The following is a 13,691-nucleotide window of genomic DNA, read 5'->3' as shown; positions in this document are numbered from 1 at the left end:
TCTTGCATGACAAGTAAGAAGAATTATAAATACAAATCTCAAATATAAGAGCGTTATTAGTTATTTTGAATTTTAGCGTAATCCCATATCGTAACGGAGTAATCGATAAGGCCGGAAATTTGATTGAAACTACTTACCTGCTGAAACTACTTACCTCCTGGAAACACTTAGCAACAGATTGTATAAGAATTGAAGATGTCACCTCATCCTATCAACCATAGCATATTTCGAGAATGTTAAAGATTCCTATTTTATCATAGCGAATCAGAAAAATTTATTTTCAATAGTAATTATTTTTTCACTTCAGATTTATAATTCGCTTTTTAAAATTGAATGATTTTCTTTAATTAGAAACAAGTTTCGAAACAAAACAGATGTAAAATTTTATTTACTGTTCAAATAGTGTTAGTGTTATTAAACGAGTCATACAAAAAATTAAAATAGAATTTTCCGAAAGAAGAAGTTGTAAATATTTATTATTGATTCTGCACGCCTTGCGCCATATGTATAGTATTTACTAATAATTATAATTTACAGCTTCAATATAACTTATCAATTCTCTAATATACATTATTTGTCATTTAAAAATTCAGTTAGTATCATATCAACAGTAGAAAAGTAAAAAAATAATTAACTATTTAAACAAGATTTCTCATAATTTGGTACTTTATGAAATTACAAGTGAATTTTACAGTGGAATATTAATATATCGTATTTAAAATTTATTTATGTGAAAAAATATAAATGGATGAGTACTCATTAATATTTACTTTGCTGCTGTTGATATGTACTCACTTATTACAATATTTTATACCACCGACGAAAGATTGTTTCTCTTGTCGGTGTTGGCAGTCGTTAGCTATCTCTCGTCGGTGGCATTAAACTTCATTATCACTTTACCTAATGTTGGTAATGCTCTATGCTAAAATTAAATTGATCACTTGTTCTGAAAATAGTTGAAATCGAGTTTGGCTGAAGTTTTGTAAATAGCTTCATGTTACATAGAATTTTGGCAACTCGGAAGTTAAGATCCAAAAATATTACCCGCTGCCGGTTTAAAACTTTTCAAACCTAACCTGACTAATAAAATACGATATCAAACATTAGGGATATGTTTAAATAAGTATAGTGCACCGATGACAAGGTGTCCCCTGAGAAGGGCAGATTTGCGGCCTTCTCATGGGACATCTTGTCATCGGTATATGTTGTTCTTATTCTATGCTATATTGGTAATGCAGAGAATGACATTACCGTAATAAAATGTTTCTCGCAGAATTTTAAGTGTTAACCATTGAATCACCAGAAATCCTTCTCGCAAGTGTTGTTTTTATTTGTGAGAAACTTATTCTTCAAGTATTAGCAAAATCAGAGCATGAAAGTTTTCAATATCATAAAATGATAACACGTTTTCCGCAAATTTTGTGTCCTAACCTTCCAGTCGCCAAAAATTCTTCTCGTAAACATTCTTTTTATGTAAAATGGCTATCTGTAGTAGTAGATTATGTAATGGAATATCACGGATATGTACAACTAATTACTTTTTTAATTACGTTGTATATTTCTTCGGTCTTTAACAGTTTTCTCCTCTAGTAAAGCTTTTGTTTTTAACTAACGGCCATACGACTTAGGACCACTACCGGTTCTCGTCCGATCACCGAAGTCAAGCTAAGTTCGGCGTGGATAGTACTTGGATGGGTGACCGCTTGGGAACTCCGCGTGCTGTTAGTTCTTTTTTTTTTCTGAAATTAAAAAAAAAATTGACAGCCGTAATCAATAAAACTCTCCTCTTTAATTATACAAATCTTCGAATACACTCCATATGTGCCGTTCGAAATTTTGATGCTTCCCAAATTTGAACGCCGCGTGTAAATGTGTAAAACAAAAGACCATCGGAACTCATTGTTATAATATAAAACAAGCGAGTGTGAGAACGAGTTGATTCAACGTTGCCTGAGAGTAAAATAATTGCATGTTATTGATTTCATGATATGCAATATGAATTATAATGAACACGTTGAATGCCATGGGGGTCATCGGTGACTGGCACCGCAAATTACACATGCCTGAATAATTAAAAGAAGTCAATAGAAAAACATTATTTCAAATAATATTACTTTTATACAAATAATGTAAAATAGCAAATAAAATGCATAAAATTTGAAATTTAAAAATTAACTATTCCTATTCTTAATACTGAAAGCTTAAATACATCCCACAACAAATGCCCATTTTCACTATTGCAGTCAACATGTGAAAGTATTCGAAATATACAGTAAATGAAGTTTCACCTTAGAAGTTTAAAAGGAGTCACAAATAAGACAATTTCATTAATATGTATAGAAGATCTTTATGAATCGAATATTATCACTTTAAGGAGCAAAATATTAAACTTGAGAAACTAAAAAGGATTGTAATTATTCAAAACCTCTTCGCAACTTTTGCGCCATCCTATATTTTCATCCAAGCACTTATTTAAAAATGTATTATGATATAAACAACGTAAATGTTAAATATAAGCATTGTAAATGTTAAATATAACATCAATGACTTTATTGCTGTGAGTACACAACGAATTGCTGCAACGGTAAAAAAAGTATTTGATATAGAAAAAGAGGTATGAGGAAGAGGGGAAAGCAAGAATGTTGGTAATCGTTAGCAGCCCCAAGGCATGCGTAACAACTAACCGCACGATTACACGGAAGTTGATTGGCAAACAATCGTTAGAACCGATCGACAGGTTCTAACTCTGTATTAAGGTCTCGTGCGTTTGTTCGTTTTATATGTGCAGCCTTAAAGTCACAAGCGTGATTATGTATGGTAAAGAAAGTGAAACGCGATGGAAATTCAGCCTAAAAAGGTGAACAAAACAAGCGCCCCATTACTCATTAGCGACTAATGTCAACTTGGAGTTAGAAAACGATATTAGAAACGATAATAACAAATTTTTAGGTTCAGCAACTTTTCGCATATTTTGTGTCAAAATATAGTGACTTTTATTAATATTCGCCTTGAATGTTACAAATGGCTAGAATACCATAATATTATTGATACTATATCTATATTATGAGGATACCATGGCATTCTAACTGAATATTAATGAATCATTATTTGGAATTAAAATACGCGAAAAATCGCGAGTTTAATTAGAAATCTGGAATAATAATAATAAAATCTAATAGTTAGAATACAATGGTATTACTATAATTATTATCTATTAATAATCAATGCTTCAAGAACAAAATTCACAGTTTTTGATATTTTATAGATTGGAAAATATTCATGATGAATCGGTGGAAGGTAAGCGTAGAAGGAAGCGTAGAAAAATTGTGAATCACACCAAAACTGGATTATTAAATAATAGGGAAAAAATGACTGTAAGTGCGTTTGATGGTCAGAAGTTTCAAACCAAGAATCTTCGATTTTTCGAGGAAAATATTAAATATTAATGTACTCAATTGCTATTGTAGATTACTAGAAAAAGATATGGTTACTAAGAAGAAAATGGCAGATTAATATTGAATCTGATAGAGAACTTGGTACATGCAGTGAATAGATTATAAACGTACAGATTAATAAGTGATGTAATTGTAATCTGGTTTTATGAATTGATGAGAGTATCCAATTACTAATTATTATTGATTACTTTGTAACTTAGCTATAATTAGTAGTAATTAGTAATCGATTAATTTATTAACTCTCGAACGGCGGACCATGAAGGGAGTCACAGTTTTGATATAATTTGTATTTAATATTATTTACATTTTCTAAATTTTACACTGTTGCTTTAAAAATTATTCATCTAAACTATGAAACTCTTTCATTTAAAAATGATATATTTAGTCAAGTTTGAGTCACGACTGACCCAGGCTTTGCTGTTCAAGGGCTAATAGATTATCTATCAATAGATTAGTTGGTTATGATTATATCTATTATAATAATTAGAAAGTTTACAAATTGAAGAAGTGAATTTTAAACTTATTGATATATAATCACAATTATAATTAATTTAATTGCTTTAATTAATTACTGCTATCACTTTGATACTATCTAATTAATTCTGCTAATCAGATAATTATGAAGGCGCCACAAAATGTCTGCAAAAATCGTTTAACAAATATTTTAAAAGGTATGAAGAAAATATTTCATTTTGTATAACTTTATATTCAATTGCTTAGTATTAGTTGCAGTAAATTAATTTGACGAAATGCTTATAATAGTACTTTAATATAATTCATCAGCAAAAGAACATTGTACACATATCAACAATAATCATTTGTTAATATATATATTTTTATGTTTCAGTCAAAATTTATTTAATTTCTATTATTCTACTATTTGATTCATTAATCCGTTAAAACAACCGATCGATTGAGATAATGAGAATAGAAATAGAAACAACCACAGCAATGAATAATTTATGATGTTTTATAAATGAAGGTGAGACTGCAAATAGACGAGTAAGAATTGCATTATGCCTGTAATAAAAATAAACATGCTGTGAGAAAACGATATTAGAAAACGAGTTCAAGTCGGTGAAAGTAATGCCAATCGGAACAGGTATCGTTAGTAAAAATTTCATTCAGAAAATTTCACAATATTATCAATTCATTACTCATGACACATTCTTGTAAGGATTAAGTGTTACAAATACAGTGGGAAGCATAGGGGGAAAAACGTTATTTCATATTTCTGATTTATCACTATTTGAAATTTATAAGGAAATTTATTGTGTAAACTAGAACTAAATAAAAAAAAGAATTCCTACATTCGAAACTCTTACTCGATTCCATTGGCGTAATTTAGGTAAGGACCAAAATGCAGACTAGTACCCTTATCAGAAGTTATTAGAATAAGTAAAAAGACATTTGTTAGCGTGTAAAATGTATTCTTAATAGAAATAAACATTTAAGTGAAAATGCAATGGAATATAAGCAGAAGCGTTAAGTAGGGTATGGTATAGCTCTTGTGAAATCACACCTTATTGATTTAGAAATATAGAATACTAGACCTTACATTCGAGAATTAAAAACTACGACAAATTAGTAAGAAACTTTATAGAAATAAAGCTGATGTGAAGTACATATTTGTATATTACAGATATTCAAATTTTGCGCCATTTGACATAACCTATTCTTCTCATGCGCGCGCAATATCTTGAGTCTCTTGTGTACTGTCCACTGATCCCAAGAAGTCCCATGAGAATATCGCCACCTGATTGGTCGCACCTTATCTCAGCTCACACGTACTATCGATCGTAACGAATGATTGGTCGAAGAGATCACATCTACTAATTAGGGGATCGTGTAAACTAGAGGATCCAGTCGATGTGTGCATAGTATCCCCTCTTGTCCTCTTGCCCTTGTGCTGCCCAGCGAGACTTCTTGTGATCGGTGGATAGTACAAATAATAATTACATTAATAAAGGAAAAGAAGTCAAATCTTGTATTCCTGTTTTTGAATTACTATATATGTATTTACATGGTAGTTTGAAATTTATGATACAAATGGAGTCAGGGTGATTCTACGGCTCAAACTAAGACGAAGATGAAGAATAACAAAATTGCGAGGTAGGCTTCGTTTTCGAGAATGATGCATTTGAAAATCAGTTTACGTACGCGTGTACTTAACTATTAACCAATGTTAAGGATTGTTTTGTATTATTTTCTCGAGTTTTATCAGTGTGGAAACGTGAAAAGAATAGTTAATTCTGAAGATATTGTAAGTTTTGAACATTTAAAACGACGAATCTTGCATTTGAAGAAATCAAAATCTGGGATACGCAGCAAGTAGTAAGGCAAAATTTAGTTCAAAGACTACAACTTTGTATACTAGAAAATGGTAAACATTTTAAACAATATCTTGCCTAGAAAGTATACACTAAACAAATAATAATAAACTAAGCTCAACTAACAATACAATGGTTACTTTATTACCATTATTTATTACGTTTAATGTAAATGAAATCAGTTATAACAACGTTCTATGGTGGCATCGGTAACATCGGTTATTAATTAAGTACATGCGTACTTATACTGATTTTCAAATGCATTCTTCTCGAAAACGAAGCCTACCGCGCAATTTCATTATTCTTGATTTTCGTCTTATTTTGATCCTTAGAATCATCCTGACCCCATTTGTACCATGAATTTTGGAGCATCCTGTATGTACGCATAAATTAAATTAAAATTGGGACTTTCTCCATGGTCTGTCGTTCAATGGTTAACAAACTTCTATTAGTTATTATAAGGAACATAAAATTGAAAAAATCATAAATTTCACAAACGTGCAGCTGTTAATAAATCTGGGAGAAGAACTGCACAAACTTTTCCCGGTACCCAATGGTTACGCGAATGCTTGGTCCCTTTCTTGATGACGATAATTTGACATCGAGCATCGGTCATCTGAAGTAGAAGTGAAACGTCGAAAGTAGCCAGCCTCGTACCATCACGATCGCCGGAATAAAAGTGAAAAGGAAATGGAATACGCTTCTTGTAAACAGGACTCGTCGTATTAACCCGAGTGTGACATAACGGTGACATGAATGTCTTCAGCACTAATCTCTCCAAGTAAAATGAAACGCGTACTTACGGCTATTAAGCTCCTGTCAACGTGCCCCGGTGTTCACGTGTCCACGATTGCTCTACCGTTTCAGGAAAATCTGTCTGGCAAGCGTCGCTAACAGGTTTTCCATAGAATCACATGAATCGGCGTCATTTTCCTGCTGGATGAGGATTACATGTAACGAATTTGAAAGTTGAATGCAATAAACGTGAAACGACTCTATAATCGTAAAATTGACAAGCACCATTTGAATAATTTAAGACGAATGTTCGTCCATTATTCGAAGTAGTGTATTAAGATACTGTAATAGTAAATGAACTTACAAGACTTCCTTTTTTAATCCTCAGTAATATACAGGACAGTGGCGTAACTATAATTGTCCGATAGATGGGTCAATACCTCGTTAGTATCATGATAATATTAAATTTAATTTTCTACATTCTTTTGTTCCCGAAAATGTTATTTGAAATTTTGGAAAATATTCTGGAATTTATTAAAAAAATAGGTTTTTAGTTTCCTGATAAAGATGTCAGCTGATCCTTCTGACACCCCCTTCACCCCAGTTGCGCTGCTGAAACAGAATGTTCCAGTTCTGGTTGATGAACTTCCAGGATCTTATAGGAAATTATATTTTGAATCACAAAGTTTTAATAAATTTAAAGTAAATTAAAAAGTAACAAAATAAATAACCTGTAATCACTATAAGATGTTCCTCCTCCTCCATTCCCAACACGAAACGATGTATATTTTGCTAGAAACATCTTTTACAATAATAAACTTTTTTAGAAGTTAGTAAAGATTCAAATAACACACCCTGTATAGAGCATGATTTTTCTTTCACTGAATTAATTAAATACTATTGTAGAATAAATATGCATTTGTAATTTAAATCTTGAATTCCTTGAAATTTTTCACTAATTTAACTTATCACTAATTCATTAATTTTATTTTATTTATTAACTGTGAATGTTTTAATTTTGTGAGTCTAATTCTTAGTTAAATTATGTTAACCTCGCCGCTTCTATTTAAGGTGCTCCCATAAAATTTTAAATCTAAAAATTTGGAACTTATATAAAATTAATACTGAATATCTGTATATTTATTAATTTTCAATATTTTTTAAAAATGTTCAAAGAGTGATTTAAAACAAGAAATCATATTATTTATGAATGAATATGAATTGATTAGATATGCTAATAAACAAGATATTCCAATCTATGAATTTAATTTTTAAATTCACCAAGGCTAATCATTGAGGTGTATTCAGTCGAAGATAAAATGCAAAGTCTGTTCGTCGATATTTTCTCGAATTTCTGTATTGTCGAAAGAAATCAGCGAATGGTAATTGTACAACGTTTACATGCACGAGGAGAGTTTCTCGAACGTTGTGTAAAGATTATGTTATCGTCTTGGCAGGGGATATCGTAACGTGTTTTGTAACTTGCTGCCTCGGTGTACTGAATATTAAGTTTGTTCTACGATACGCACCGAGAAATCACTTTGCAAAAGTTAAATAACGCTTTTAACGTTTCCAAATATTCCTTTGCGAAAGCAACAGATAACTGCTGGAATTGATTTTAAGACAATACCTTGTTATGCTGACAAATTTACAAGTCTGCAAAAAATGAGGATACTGATTAAATAATTGTTTAATAAGCCTTGTACTAATTGCAATATGTACTTATTACTTTGAGTAATAAACAATAGGTATGTTTATATTATTTTTGTACAAGATTTATGATTAAAACCTTATTATAAATTATAATTCTTTGGTAAATTAAAATTGTATTTTTAAACATTATGTAACATTAATACTAGTAATATAATATAACGTAATATTAATACTAAAAATACAAATATTTTATTTTTTAAATTATTGTTCAATACTCTTGACCGCCATCATGTGGGATATTAAAAACAATATGAATTTGAATTTAACATTTCTCAAAATATTTTATACAATTTTGTAAATATGATCACTCACTATGTTTTTAAGGGGTTATTTTCACCTGTAGAATACTTTTATTGCTAAAAGAAAAAATGGCTTCGTTATTGGCGTCACTTAAATTACATTTTTGTCTAAATCCAATTTTTTTTTTAATAATGAAACAATTAGGTAGATATTTTTAACGAACGATAAAATTCAAATTGATATGCCATAAGTGTCATTTTGTGGTGCTTTTATGTCATCAAATCGTGTCAGACTTTCTATATTTCGAAATCGATCATTTCATATGCAATAGCCTAATTGTTTTATTTGAATTAACGATGACATGAGTGGATAGAGGTGTCATGTTGCAAATTAATTATTTAGAACAAAGTTGATTTAAAGATTTTCAACTAAAACTTTTATATGCATTCAATTTCTGCAGTTAACAAATAATGGTTGAGGAATTATACCATTACATACCATAATAAGAAAAGCACATTTTCTCTTTCGAAATAAAAGACAAAAATAATTAAATGTTCTTCAAATTTTTAAAAGACAAAGTTACTACTATTTTTTGAAAATTCGAAGTTATTATAGAAATGGAAAAAAATTAAAATACTGGAAAGATATAGTGCTATTTTGTTAGTATTATTACACAAAAAATTAATTTTTCAAAAAATCTTATGTCCCCACTTGTGTCCTTAATTATGTTGTTAGAAATACGTTTCATGATACATTCCTAGTCATTCTTAATTATTAACAATAAATGAAATTAACAGTACGAGTCAAATAGTTCAAACACCATTTAATATTACTAACGATAAGGTGTTTAATATTTTTATTACCTTTTTCGAAAATCATATACAGTTGAACTTATTCTTATAATCGTCATTAGTATAATTTTTCAGCACTAATGAGTATATATTGCAACTTCATAAAATTGAACAAACGATAGATTTTCAACTGAAATTTTATAGAAAAAAGTTGATGCTCTTGAGATGATTTTGACATCTTCATGCATGAAAAAAATTAAATTAAGCCAAAAAGTGTGCTCCTTAAAATACTTCAATTTTTCTTAATTACGTTTTTTTTATAACACCAATATTTTATATTAAAAAATGTAATGAAAATACAGCAAGTTTTATAACTGATAAAATATGCATTAAATATCATTTAAAATTCTTTAATTGCATAGTGATTTTCATCTTCGTTGAAATAATATTATACATATATATGCATATGTACCTCGAGATATCTAGTATACCATGATTTGTTTCCAGGACGATTCATTAAAGAGATATCTGTGAAAGTTCGTCATCTAGACATGGTAGAAAGTCTTTTTTTGTTGAGCAAATTAGAAGGTATACATATACATTACTGAGCTGATCTATCCAAACAGTTGATATAAATTTCTATAAAAATAAATGCAATAAAAAATTCTGTAATATATGTTGAATAATTGGAACATGACATTAAATTCTTTATTTTATTTTTGTTTCACAGAAACAATTTCCACTTCGACATCAGAACTTTGGTTAACTAATTTGAAGTAATTAAATAAACTAAAGTGAAAAAAATGTTCTAATTGCTTGATGAATCGAACTATCTTTTCCACTCGATTGAAACTCTACAATTACAACTTTTTTGGTTATCATTGATCTCTTGGTTTACGCACAGTCTCGGTTCATTGTCAGCATTATTTTTATGCAATTGAAGTAAATGCGAAATGGAGTCTGTTTACCCCTGGAGATTTCGTTACCCGCCTTACATCCAAAGGCGCCGAATATGTAGTATTAAGGGACTTTCTTCTGCATCAATTTGACTTTCTTCACAGAAAATCATATTCTTCTGTTGAATACTACTAAACATGTCTCCGTGATCTTATTTTAATAATCTTCATAGAAATGTACCTGTACATAGTTCTTGACATCGGCATAACTACTTAGGATTTTTTCTGGGATAAGCCAGATCCCATAGAAACTTATAAATTTGAAATTTGTAATTGTGAACTTCCAAAATTTAAAAATCCTGGAATTACAAAGTGATGACTCTGGAAGCCTGAAATTGTTAAATTTTGAAAATTCTGGAACTGCAGAAATTTGAAATTGTAAAAGTCTAAAAATCTTGAATTCCGGAATGTTTTTAATTTAAAATTTATCTCAAAATTTGAGAAATCTGAAATTTTTTAATTCTAAAATTTTTTTTATTAGGTCGACTTTTGAAATTCTAGTTTCAGAATGTTAATATAAAAGAATCATATCGTGTAAATACAAGGGTTTTTTGCAGTGTAATAAGGAAATCCGCATGACAGGAATAGGACCAGTAAAAATTTAAATTCCTTTGTTTAGTCGATTACTTAAATTATTGAAGAAGGTACTCAAATACCTGCAGATTATGCAAATTACAACTCTGATTAATCATTCAATCAATTCATTTAAGATTTTTTGAGTACGTAACAATTTTCGCTGTTGAGTCATATAATGTATGTAATTCTTAACGTTTGAAGACAATCGAATTAATAGAAGGCTGTTGAGCAACAAATAAGAATTTGCATAATTTTGTAACTGATTTATATTCGAACGTAACTCCGCATGAAAGGACAGCGTAATACATAATATGATTTCAATAGTATGAGAAAACTGAATGAACAAGCGAATTGGTGACTGGTTAAACTAAAAATGAAGTGCATATGTAAATTAATAGTTACATTGGAATACCGTATCCAAGTATATAGATATATAAATGATAAAAAATTAAGCAGTTAAATAAATGAATATTAATAACAACGTTAATGCTTAGTGCTTAATGAAAATAGTAATAATGAAGCAAGTATAGGTATAAGTAAAAAATGATTGAATGTATAAAAATGGATAAATAAATAAATGTTTTAATCCTTCAATAATGTTTCAAATACGATTTAAAATATTAAATGTTAATGTTTCAATAAAATAATATTTTAAATAGGAAGCGAAATTTCGGTAAATACAGTGTTTAGTTATGAGTGGACATCCTTTTAGGGTGTGGTAGGCGGGGTGATTCTGAATAACTTTCTCCTTTACCAAAATGCTCTTTAAGACTTAATTTTTGAATTGTTAATGAAAAACACCGACCAATCAGAGCGCGTAGGCTCAGCTGCGGGAGTGTCGGCTACGAGAACAAACTACTCGGCACCATGTCAAGTTCAGTTCGTAGCAAACACTCCTGTGACTGCGCACTATGCGCGCTCTGATTGGTCGGTGTTTTTCGTTAATAATTCAAAAATTAAAGTTTAACAAACATTTTGGTACAGGAAAAAGTTGTTTAGAATCACTCCAGCTACCATCCTCTGCGAGGATGACAACTCGAATAGTTATATTTAGGGGTGTGTGTGTACGAAAATTTTGGTCAAGCTCGGGTCGGAAATTTTTTCGGTTTCGGAAGTGATCCCGAAAGATTGTCTAATCTAGCATATGTTCGGGTATCCGTTATCTCGGGTCCCGAATATTAACTCGGGACCCAAACTCGACTCAATTACATCTGATTATACACCACAACATATGAAGACATTTTCAAACTTAAAAATTTATGGATTTTTCAGTCTGAAAAATCATGCCTCGAATGCAGTGTCAGCTTCCGAACTGAGTTTTGAGGCTCGAGTCAATTTCGGGGCCAGAAATGATAAGTACTTGAATAAATTGATAAGCTGAACAAACTTTTGAGGTCTCGCCCAATCGGACCTGAGGCTCAAATACTCGAATTTTCGGCTACCTGCACACCCCTAGTAATTTTTTATAATATTACATAATATTCTATACTGCACATTATAAAATCTAACTTTCAGTAAAGGAATGATAGTATCCTTCTACAATATTAAAACTAAAGACATTAAATGAGTATACACTCGTGAAAACCTCAGTTTTACAATCTGTTGTTTGTTATAAAATAAAATTTTCAATAATATTGATTTATGGTGGAATAAACAATAACCATATTAAATAATCAGGTATCTATTAAATTCTCTATTTATTTATAATTTATAATTTTGTATAATAATTTTTATATGTATACACGAATATTACTTTAATTTGTACATTAACACTTAAATAACTTACTAACTATAAAAAGGAAGTTGATTTGTTCGTTAAGTTTCAAAATCTACAAAGTAAGTTTAACAATTTAACTATAAAATTATTTCAGTAAACATTTTAGTTTAATTTTTGTATAAAAATGAATACTTTTACTTAAACACAAAAATCGTGTAGTATAAAGTGCAATGGAAGTTTGCTAATTTGCTGAAGTAACTGAAGAAAAACAAACTGGAAAGTTAGAATATTTGCTTGAAAATTAGTAACATTGGTTAAAAGCAAATCTTTGTGATGTAACGTGGGAGGCAGTGTGGGGTAAAACAGTACATGAAATAAAAAATAAAATTACTTGCACAGATTATTTGTTATAAGGTGTTACATTGAATAATTTGAAATAATCAGTCTGACTGAAATGATATTTGAAATATTTATTTGATATAACAAGTACACTACTGGCAAAAATTATTGCATCACTTGAGCACTAGTAAAAAATTGTTAGAATTCAATGTTGCTATAACTTTGTTAACATCTATCAAAATGTGTTCAAACTAAAAAATAAATTAAAACTTGAACGTACCACTTTTTGACATTTTCGTTTCATTTTATGTAGGGTGGTGCTTAAAGAGTGCGTGTACATGCACACCTACATTTTTTTTAGTGCATCGTTGCATTCACGAAGAAAATGAAGTCATCGAAAAATAGACATTATCATACCATTCAACTTTTACATGAACAGCTTTTTCCTATCTCTTACCAAATTCAAGATATAACCCGTCCCAATTGCGTGACGCACCCTGTATTTTCAGAAACCTATAGTAACTCTGTTTCTCGCAACTAATAAAAAATATAGAGGAGTATTAGTCAATATTCTGAGTGAATGCAAATAATTTAAATAAATAAATAGCTCACATACAACTTATGTAAACATTTGTAGAATTATTTCAAAGAGGAGGTATATTCTTCTCTTGTTATACCTCCTCTTTAAGCAAGGTTTGTTATGGGGCGCTGTGGAAAATCCAGGCGGGCATTAGTCAGAACTTAGCGAATAGGGACAATCTCAACATTCAGAATGAGAAAAGGCCAGCACGACTGTAGTGCGTCTCACTCAACGTTCGAGCATTGTTGCCTTTTTCGTT

At 30.1% G+C, this 13,691-nt stretch overlaps 1 non-coding gene across 1 annotated transcript; it reads left to right on the top strand.

The window, feature by feature from the left end:
* Positions 1 to 1,607: 1,607 nt before the first annotated feature.
* On the top strand, positions 1,608 to 1,728 carry LOC114879394. Its single transcript, XR_003789899.1, has one exon. It is a non-coding gene; the product is annotated as a 5S ribosomal RNA (ribosomal RNA).
* Positions 1,729 to 13,691: the final 11,963 nt, after the last annotated feature.

Source organism: Osmia bicornis, chromosome 14 (assembly GCF_907164935.1).
Source record: "Osmia bicornis bicornis chromosome 14, iOsmBic2.1, whole genome shotgun sequence".
NCBI lineage: Eukaryota > Metazoa > Arthropoda > Insecta > Hymenoptera > Megachilidae > Osmia > Osmia bicornis.
The sequence above is the reverse complement of the archived record's forward strand: the minus strand, read 5'-3'. Positions and strand labels throughout refer to the sequence as shown.